This window comes from Podarcis erhardii (genome assembly GCF_964252035.2).
Source record: "Podarcis erhardii genome assembly, chromosome: 4".
In the NCBI taxonomy this organism is placed as follows: Eukaryota; Metazoa; Chordata; class Lepidosauria; order Squamata; family Lacertidae; genus Podarcis; species Podarcis erhardii.
The window spans coordinates 59027064-59038399 of NC_138508.1; the positions used below are offsets into that span (position 1 = coordinate 59027064).

The window sequence follows — 11336 nt, forward strand, 5'->3', positions numbered from 1 at the left end:
GCCTTTCACGTAGCGGCTACGCTGCGGAGTTGGGAAGCTGTACTTCGGGTACCCCGATTACAGCCGGAGCGCGGAATCCTCCATGTGTGACCGGGGCGGGGCGGGGCGGGTGGCGTTAGAAACTTCCTCTACTGTACTTTTCTAAAAAGTAAAAAAGGAGCCAAACCTTCCTCACACCCTGTCGGCACAGCATCTACATTTTCGGGACAGATATTTAACGGATAGAGACGCAGAGACAGCAGAGGTTTCTGCGGAAGCATTTCTTCAGGTCATTCAGAGTCTGGCAGGGCTTTGAAAGCCTTATGACCTCCCGCGCGGAAGAAGGGCAGGGATTGAGAAGCCAAGTTACTCAGGATTTAAAAACGTTGGCATTTACTCTGTTGTTTTTAGGTAGTTCTGCAAGCAGAAATTCAACGCATGTGGCCTTTCCCTGTTCATAGAGATGTAAAAAGCTGCACTGTTGAATTTTTACCAGCTTTGCCGACTTTCAAAGAGCAAATTGGTTCTTGGACGGACGAACAACACAGGATCTGAAAAACGAGAGTATATTTCTAAACATGAGATTCGTAGATTCATTATTCCGTATCAACCCGTTTCAGTTCTGTCAGGGCACGAGGTCAAACGTGTACTTTTGTATGTTAAAGGACCTATACACCAGCCCTCTTCATTTATGTGGCCAAATACACACTTTCCTTTTCTGTTCAGTTTTTTAAGAGGCCCACTTTATTTATTTACCGAAGTTTATATACTGTACTGCTTTATAGACGGGTTACATAACTGGTTACAAACTCGTTTCCGTCGGCCTAACGAATCATACCGTTTGCTTAAGAAGTGAAATGTGCTTTAAATTCTCCCAGTTGCGTAGCACGACTTGGGAGCAAGACGGGGGAGCACTGAATTTCCAAAACTTTATTAAATAATTTTTAAAAAGCAATTCAACACTGAATGAGGGCGCAGGCCCATCCAATGAGCAAAAACGATTGTGGGGGAACTGTCGCGAAAACTTTAAAACCTGCAACGAAATGGGGCCGTGTAACCCGGTCCTATTTTATCTGAGGTTGGTTTCCGCGCAGTCCCTGCGTCTAGGACTCTTTCCCCGCTAGTGGAGGAGTTTTCGTCAATCGAAAACCGGAAGCTTAAGTCGCTTTCCTCCCCTATCTCTTCGGCTTCCGCCCTCATCACTGGCCGTACGCCATTGGTCGAGAGGGCGGGATTTATGTACACTATGGGCTGTTATTCAACCGTCAGTGAGTCAATCAAGCGACTTTGTCAGTTACCGAAGTAGCAGCAAGTTTGTATGCGGCCTTTAAATTAGGTGCGGGGAGGCCCCAGCGGCGGCGGCGGTGGCCAGCAGTTGCTCGAGGGGGAATAGGTTTGGGATTGCGTGCGCATAAATGGCTGCTGCGCTTAAACAGGCGGCTGGTCTGGAGACGCTGCTAGGGAGCCTGTGCGCGTTACTGCCCCTGTGGCCGGCCGCCTCCTGCGCAGAAGGGTGCGGGGAGGGGGCGCTCTTCTCGGCCAACGGCTGCGACCCCCGCCCTGCTTTCCTCCCGCCTTCCCTTGGGCCGGGTCTGGGGCGTGGTTCTTCTGGCACCAACGAATAATAATGGCTTCCCTTGCGCGGTGCGTGTGCGCGCGAGGAGAGAGAGGAGTGGGCCGGGGCTTGGAGCCGAGCCCGCCGGGACGCCTCTGAGGGGGCGGTTCGCGAAGCGGCGGCGGGGCGTCCCCTGCTGAGCCTGCGCGCGGCCGCCTTGGGCGCAGGGGCTCCGCTTCCTCTGCGGCGGCGGCGGCAGCGGCTCTTCCCCCGAGTCCCTCTCAGCGAGGGCGAACCGTTAAGTTGCCGCCTCGGAGGAGCGACCCGCCTGCCGGGAGCTCGCCTTGGCCGCGTGAGAGGCGAGGGGGCGACTTCCAGAAAGCCAGCCTGGGCTCGCGGCTCCGTTGGCAGGCCCCTTCCCCTTTCCTAGGAAGTGGGGTCAGGGAGCAGCAAGCCCTGCCTTAGGCCTCCCCACTCCCCCCACCACACACACAAATAAGCGACTCCCGAGTTAATGTGTTTCCTCAGCCCGAAGCAGAAAGCAGCCTTTCCGTGTGCGTGGAAGCCTCTGACTCCAGGGAGAACGTGTGACAGAGGCCGCTTCGAGAGGGCTTCCTCCATTTTCCTTGCTGATTACCTTTCCTGAGAATAGACACGTGTTAGGGTGGAGAGCGGCGAGCCTGGGCTGTGAAAAACAGGGCAGCGCAAATATAAACGTTTCCTGGCGCTTACGGGGGAAAAACAACAAACGCCATACTCGCACACACGTACACATGCCCTAACTAACGCACTTTCACGCGTCTTTAGTTCCCCTCAGTACACCCGGAAGGAAGAAAGTGCAAAGCTGATATGTTTTGCTTTGCTTCCCCCAAGGTCCGCTCTGGGAGACTTCTCGTATGAATAATTCTGTATTTATCTAAAATCGTCTGTCGAAAAAGTGTGTGTGTCAATAGTTTTACATAATGGAAACAGGCTTTTTCAAAACTGCCCAATTTCCTAAAATATCAAACACAGTCTAATACTGTATATATACACTTACCTGAAAGTCAGCCTTGTCTACCTCAACAGGGTTTTCTTCTGAGCAACCTAACTAGAATTTCCCTATTACACTATAATAGCTGTGTGCTACATTCTTGTCGAATGAAAATGGTCCTTGTGAGAGTGAGCTGGGAAATAATAACTTTGTCTCCAAGTACTTTTAGATACAGTTACTAGTGTAATGCCTTGTTTTTGTGATGTTCAGGTAAGAAAGAATTTCATCCAATGAATTTTTACGAGCTGCTGTAGAGTTCTTGAAATTGACTTAAAGGTAGACCAGAGGCAAATAGTCTTTACCCTAGTTCTTTATTTTCCAGCTGCACGTAGTACTGCCACACCTCATAATAGTATGGTGAAGACTTGCATGTTGAAGAAGTATTCTGCTTCAATACTGTATAGTTTCGTTTGTGAAATCCTTTGAAAATACTTGGTCATTTTTTCTTCTCATATTTGCATATTGTATTTTTCCTCGGTTTTAATTGGTGAAAATGGGAGTGGTGCTTCTGAAAATTGAATTGACTCTGTATTTCTGCTGAGCCATACCACAGCCATTGCGTTATGCTGTACCACATTAATTTATAAAGACTGGCGTTAATTTTGGAATGTAAGGACTTCATTCACCAACTTTCTGGAAATGTGAAGTTTGGAAGAGCTGTAGGCACCACCTTCTCTGCTTGTTTCTCTTCTCCCTTGGTTCACTGTTCCTCTCCCCTCCCCAGAGCACATGCACACAAACAGCTTTTCCAAGGGTCTGGGTAAAAACGGCATCCAGTAAAACTGAAATGGATCTTCTTGAATTTGCATAATTTTACATGGCACCCTGCCATCATATTGTTTTAGGATTCTGGTGTTGATCCAGATATCATCCTTGGACTGTGGTTTTATATATGAAACTATAGTAGAAGGAACTGCTGACATGGTGAAACCAGTCTCTGTTAAGGGCTGGCCCTAACAGAGACTATTAAGTGTGCATGACTATGGAGTTTGCAAAGTACAGGTGCCATGGACATGATAAGCTAGTGTGGCATAGTGGTTAGAGTGTCGGACTAGGACAGGCTTCCTCAAATTCGGCCCTCCAGATGTTTTGAGACTACAGTTCTCATCATCCCTTACTACTGGTCCTGCTAGCTAGGGATCATGGGAGTTGTAGCCCAAAAACATCTGGAGGGCCAAGGTTGAAGAAGCCTGGACTAGGACCTCAGAGACCAGTGTTAAAATACCCACGTGGCTAGTTTCTGGGTGACCTTCAGCCAGTCTAACATACCTCACAGGATTGTTTTGGAGATTAAATGAGGGGGGAGAACCATGTACACCAAATTGAACTCATTGGAGAAGAAGTGGCATATGAATGCAATAAATAATAAATTAGTGATGCTTCTAGAAGGGGGCATGCTTCCCCATGTCTGCAGTGACGGAGCTGCATGCTCCGGCACCAGGGATGGGGAACAGGTAGGGGTGTAGCTGGTGCACGTCCCGGGGGGTATGGCACATGTCCCGGGGGCGTGGCATGTTGCCTGCGGGGGCGTGGTGCACTGCTCACAGGGGCGTGGCGCCTGCCACAGGGATGTGTGGCACTTGCCCCAGCAGTGTGCGGCATGCGTCGGGGAGGTGGCTGTGATGGCACCCCACCCTGGATAGTACCCAGAGCTGACCACTCCCCTGCCCCCCTTCCTCTGCCAGTGCATGTCTGGAGATGTTGACTGGTGGGTGTAAGAGAACAGCAGAACAGGATTCAGTCCGGTCTCTATGGAGCTGGGGAACACAAACTTGACTTGCTGTCTGTGCTGAATCCAGGACTATAGGAGGGGTGCTAGAAACCTAATGGGGGAACAAAGCCGTTGGACTGTTATCGCTGTTCTTAAATTTGTTCTTAAATTAAGCCTATATATATATATATATATACACACACACACACACACACACATAGATATATATATACATGAAACCATGTATCAGTCACCACTGTCTCCGGTGATCGCCAGAAGTACGGTATTTGCTAGCACGTTCGGAGTCTCACTGCTCAGAGATAGGGGTGCCCACAACAATATTAAAACTTACATTGGTATATTGCACGGGGCGGGGGACAAATCTATTGGAAAGCAACAAAACCACCAACAAATCACAGGACCCATCTTTCCTGTCTCCCCCACCACTCTGTTTTCCTCCCCTCAGTCTCCCAGATTATTATTTTTTGTCTCCTACCCTCTCTTATCCATTGCTGTGCAGCTAATGTGACCTTGAAAAGCAGAGCTGAAAGAGGATATAGGAAAATGTACCCACTCTTCTCTCAGTCTTTTTGCTCTATGTACTTTTCAAAGGGGGAAATTGTAATCACCCTCACCATCTTATGTCAAAGGAGGCAGTGGGGTGGGGGGCTCAGAATCTTTGTAGATGCCAAAGGATGTTCTGGTCAAATTAATGGATAATTAAAGGGCTTTTGTAGCATGAAGTACTTTCCATGAACTTTGGCCTATCAGCTGCACTGCTTCTTGGAAAGAGATGACCTTGCCACAGTTACTAATACTCTGGCTGCGTCTAGGTTAAATTTATATACGGGGCTTCCCTTAAACTTCCCTGTAAACTTCAGCTGTTTCAGAACACAGCAGGTTGTTAACCTGATTATACTGAAAGATTTGCATTGGCTGCCACTTTGTGTCTGGCTGCTGGATTGAAGCTATACCCTCAAAAACTCTTGGGATCCGGTATCTGAAGAACCACTTGCTCCTATAACATTCCACTTGCTCCTATAACATTCTTCTTCTCAGAATCCCTCCTCCAACTGACCTTTGGAGGCAAGGCAACTGGGGAGATGGCCTTTGAAACTATGTGCCTCTCTTACTCAGGGGTGGTTTCCAGACATTTACATGCTTCGTAAATATTGGTTCCTGACACCTATCTGTAATATAGCATGTATATAGTGTGTGTTTCTTCCAATATATGTACTGAAAGTTCACCTTTGACACCAGGGAAGTGCTTTCACTTAAAGCAATTTTGTTTAGACAAGCCTTTCCAGACGAATAGACGTTGACATGTCTTAATATTTTAATTCTAATTATATTTAAGTGTTTTGAATTGTGTTAACTGATTCCTGTTATTATATATTTATATCCTGTATTTTCCCCTGTCAAGGTGGTTTACAGATAAAATATGAACTGCTAAAAACGGGGGGGGTTTCATAGAAAATTTTAATATTGTAAAATTTAGAGATTTTACTACAATTAAGTGGTAAAAATATTTTGCTAAATAGCTAAATTAAAAATACAATTTTGAGGTATACTCACTATCTGACCAACTGGGATATACTTTCAAAATCAGGTTCATCACATGGAAAGCCAGAAATGAAGGCTGAGGGTTTTGGAGAACATATTGTTGGTGGTGATTGGCTCTAAATAAGTACAGTTTCACTGTCATATATAATTTCCAGTTGGTGATATAGGAGAGAACTGATTTCACTAAGTCTTCATAAATGAAAGTACTGTATATTCACAACTGATGGATGGGCATCCAGTATACAGTCATCAATAAACTTTCCGTAGTAAACACAGTACTAAAGGAAAGCAGAAACCATCCCTTTATATTTGTCATCCTTGGCCAATCAGCAATTTAATAGGTGCTAGAATTTTTGAATAGCATGTTGGACTAGTGGACCTTGGTCTGATTCAGGAAAGCACAACTTCCAGTTACCTTCACCAGCATTTATTTGTTTCGTTAGTTACTCAACACGACAGTCTCTAAGTGATGTACAGACAATTTTTAAAATATACAGAATTGTTAATAACTGTAAAGATGTAAACATTCTAATCAATACATAAAACACCAGCTTCCCAAGAAGTGGGGCAGCAGCCCAGAGCAGTGCTTGTATAAAACACTTTAGGAAGGAGGTCATTTAATACAGGAAAGCTGTGCCTCATTAAGAGATGCTATACTGTACAACATACCTTCTAGTTTTGTCAATTTGTATAAGTGGAATTAGACAAGGCTGAAGTTATCACACACCTGAGATATGTCTTTAAGGCTCACCCGTGCATAAGTTCTGTTGCACTCAGTGAGTAATGCTTTTGAGTAAATATGTATAAGATTGTACTGTAAATCTTGTGTATTACTTTGAGAATTTCTTAATGGAAGAAATGTTATAAATATATGTTAAATAGTTACCAATGCAGGCTTATGCATGTTTACTTGCATGTATCCTGTTTTTTACATATAGAAATTAAATGCTTCATGTTTTCTGCTTTAAGGCACCTTGTGAGCCCAATTTAGATTTAAAGACAGGTTAGAAATTTTACAATAAATAAGATTTTTGTTTTCTATCATTGTTTACAAATCTAGGATATTAAGTTAAAACCCTGCTAATTTTTAATTCCTTTAAAATGTCCCCAAAGCTGACAAAAATAAAATCAATTTCAGAAGAAAATCTACCTAAGGGATTGTTCCAACAATTGTGGATTAGCCACTAATAATGTTTCACTGGGTGCCTTTCTTATACATAGGCTACACGAATGGCTAAGCTAAGGGGTGCTCATTGTTATTTTAACAGTCATGATAGGGAAGGAGGTAGTCACTTTAGTGTACAAGGGGTTATAGGTTAATCTCAATAGCTTGTATTATTCCAGGACAGTTGGAGATCTGCAAATACAAATGCTTAACATAAGCTCAGAAGGAACACTTTCTTGGTGATTCATTCTGACCAACAGGTAAGTCACTTGATTCTGCACAATTTACAGAGCAATTTTCAAGGACAGCCTACTGTACTATAATTTCTGTCATAAATTTCTTAGAACAACTTGGTTTCCTCATATTACTTTAATATGGGGATCATAATTCATATTGGGGTAGGTATTAGGAACATACGTGTCAACATCTGATAAGGGAAATAATTATCTTTGTAGCATACAAAAGTCATTCAGTAATGCACAGGGTTTCCTACAAAATGTGCACTAAAGATGGAACTGCACGTTCTGCTATTTTTTTTTTTTCCATATAATTTTTATTATTAAACATGAAACATGAAACATAAACATAAAACAAGACAAACGACAACAACAACAAAAAATAATATATATATATACAGTAGTTTCACATCATTTTCATCACTACATTTTCTTTCAAACTTCCCTCAGCTGTCCCGTAAATCATCCGTATTCATCACTTTCATTACGCATTCCTCAATCTTGTATTGACATTATTTATCTCTTTTCCTCCTATTCCCTTTAATCAATACTTATTACTTTTTACAGTGCTTCTTTAAATCCCTTAAGCGTCATCTTTCCTTTACTTAAGCATTCCAGATAATCTACATATTTCTTCCAGTCCCCGATGAATTTTTGGTCTCTTAAATATCTAATCTTTCCTGTCAATTTATCTAACTCTGCGTATTCTAACAATTTTGTTCTCCAATCCTCTATGGTCGGTATTTCCTGTTGTCTCCATCTCTGGGCCAATACCACTCTTGCGGCTGTGATTGCATATCTAAAAAATTTGCAGTCTTCCTTTTTTATTTCCTTTCCTATTAGTCCTAGTAAAAAGACTTCTGGCTCCTTTCTAAACGTATACTTTAAGATCTTCTTTAACTCATTGTATATTTTCTCCCAGAAGTCTTTCACCTTCCCACAGCCCCACCACATGTGATAGAATGTGCCCTCCTTATCCTTACACTTCCAGCATCTATTGCATGTCTTATACATCTTCGCCAATTTCACCGGTGTCATATACCATCTATAAAACATCTTCATCGTGTTCTCTTTTAACGTCATACATGCCGTGAATTTTAAGCCCTCCTTCCATAATTTTTCCCATTCCTCAAATTGTATATTGTGGCCCACATCCTTTGCCCAACTAATCATTACCGACTTAACTTCTTCATCTACCAGATTCCAATCCAATAACAATTTATACATTTTTGATAAATTTTTCGTATCATTACCTATAACCTTGCTTTGAAATACCGATTCTTTGTCCATGAAACCTCGTTCTTTACTGTCTTTTTTAAACACCTCATTCATTTGGAAATAGTGCATCCAGTCATAAACATATTCCTTCACCTGCTCATACGGTTTTATTTTCCACTTTTCCCCTTCTTTATATAACAGTTGGTCATATGTTATCCATTTACTTCCCATATTTAATCTCTTTATACTCTTTGCTTCTAAGGGTGAAAACCAGCGTGGTGTTCTAGGTTCTAATAGATTTTTGTATCTATCCCAGACCTCAATTAAGGGACCTCGGAATATGTGGTTCTCAAAGCCCTTATGGACTCTCTTTTTTTCGTGCCATAAATAAGCATGCCACCCAAATCTGTTGTTGAATCCCTCCAAATCCAACAATTCGTTATTCTTCAATTTAATCCACTCTTTCGTCCAGCAAAGACATGAGGCCTCGTAATACAATTTCAGATCTGGCAGGGCAAAACCTCCTCTTTCTTTTGTATCTGTTAGCAATTTAAATTTGATTCTTGGTTTTTTGCCCTGCCAGATGTATTTTGAGATCACTCTTTGCCACTCCTTAAAGATCTTAATTCCCTTGATTATGGGGATAGTCTGAAATAGGAACAGTAATTTTGGGAGCACGTTCATTTTGATTGTAGAGATCCTTCCCCAAAATGACAATTTCAATTTTGCCCACACCTCCAAGTCCTTTTTGATTCCCTTCCAAGCTGGTTCGTAGTTGTTTTTATATAAATCTATATTTTTGGGAGTTATCCAAATACCCAGATATTTTACCCTTTTGACCACCTCTATTTGGGTTAATTGTTGCATTGCTTCTATTTGGTCTTGATCCATATTTTTTACTATTATTTTAGTTTTTTTCTTATTGAGTTTAAAGCCTGCCAGATTTCCAAACTGTTCCATTTCCTCCAAAACTGCTTTTATCGTACTTGTTGGTTCCTCAATCATTATAGCCAAGTCATCTGCGAATGCTTTGGTCTTGTACTCATTCTGTCCGATTGTCACTCCCTTTATAGCCTTGTTTTGTCTGATCGAATTCAAAAGAACCTCTAATACCGTTATGAAAAGTAACGGCGAGAGAGGGCATCCCTGCCTCGTTCCCTTTTGTATCCTTATTCCTTCTGTAACTACATTATTTATAATCAGTTTAGCTTTCTGATCTGTGTAGATAGCTCTGACTCCCTTAAGAAAGTCTTCGCCTATCTCCATATATTCTAGGTTTCTCATCATAAAGTCCCATATTATGTTGTCGAATGCCTTCTCGGCATCTACAAAGATCATTGCGGCTCTTTTATCAATCCTATCAGACAGGTATTCCATCACATTAACTATATATCTTATGTTGTCTTTCATCTGTCTGTTTGGTAAGAAGCCGGCCTGGTCTTTATGTATAATTTCTGACAGAATCTTTTTCAGCCTCTTTGCTAGAATTGCAGCAAATATCTTATAATCTAGGTTTAGGAGTGAAATCGGCCTGTAGTTTTTGACTTGTGTTAGATCTGAGTCCTGTTTTGGGATGCACGTTCTGCTATTTTATCCCCCTTCTGCCTCTCCACAGTACAACATCCAGAGAGTGCAAACTGCAGGATAAAAATCACCAGTAAAAGGCGCGTGCTTGACCCTCATCACACCACCTTCTCCTCTGCAGCTCCGCTACCACTAGCTAGGATTTCTATAATAAGTTAACCATACCGCACAAGTTTTTCTCCAAGTGCACTTAACAACCAGAATGAAGAGTTTAAACAAGAGACTTGAAGATATTACCACCTGCAGTAGTTAACAGTAATAACCAGCAGGTTTCAAGACTTCCTGTATTTTTCCTTTATCCTGCAAACGTACAATACTAATTTGATCATCTCTTTAGTTTTCCAGATCTTACCTCATCATTCCCTAGTTGTGAGTCCATTGTTCACCATTTCAAAGTCACTAAGATTTTGCTCTTTTGAAAAGATTCCAGAATTAGATTTTGTGCCCAATACTAACTGAATTACCATTTACCCACAAAACATTGATGTTTAAATGAAATGTAATTTATCATTATCTGAATAGCATAAATGTTTGTCACTCAAATCTCTCTTTAGGCATATTCACCATGCATAATCTCAGGTTATTACAATGCCAACAATCATCCTGGCCATCTTTATTTCACTGTAAAATAGTAAAATTCCATTACCGGACCAGAGTTTCTTGAGACTAATAATAGGAAATGCTGCTGGGCATAGTAAAAAACAAAAAACCCCAAAACCAGTTCTATTCATTCTCTGTTATTACCTTCCCAGTGACTTTTCCCAGATAATTTCCTAACTTGGTTTTTAGATCTATTAAGAGACAGTATGTTTTTGTCACATTCATATTGACTAATTCATATTAGTTTATTTAAAATGTTCTCATACTAATCTTAAAAGTCTCATTCCTTTTGTTCATCCTGGATGGAAAATATTGGAACCACAGATTATCATTATTACCTATCCTAATTTTATTCCTGCTGACTTCTAGAATGTTTAAAATTTCCTCCCAGGATTTTGTTATCTGAATTATTTCTGCTATTGTGAAAAAATGCCATCTTACTTGTTTGTAATCCTGTGTTTAACTAGTGGGAAACAGTCTTGTTGCTTATGAGTAAACAAGATGGCACAGTTACTCTGCACTCCAGTGCCTTGATGTGAAATGACAATGAAAGGTTGACATCACTAAAATCTTTATATGATCAGACATAGACTGAATTTCTATTTCTGTATTATCTTTTGTCATTTAGAGTCATCAGAATCCTGTCTGTTCTTAAATAATTTTGATGTGGTGCAGAATAAAACATAAAATTG

General features: G+C 41.5%; 1 long non-coding RNA gene across 1 annotated transcript; it reads left to right on the top strand.

The window, feature by feature from the left end:
• Window positions 1–5749: 5749 nt before the first annotated feature.
• On the top strand, window positions 5750–10913 carry LOC309340120. The gene is made up of 2 exons (XR_014155814.1): window positions 5750–7266; window positions 10076–10913. It is a non-coding gene; the product is annotated as an uncharacterized lncRNA (long non-coding RNA).
• Window positions 10914–11336: the final 423 nt, after the last annotated feature.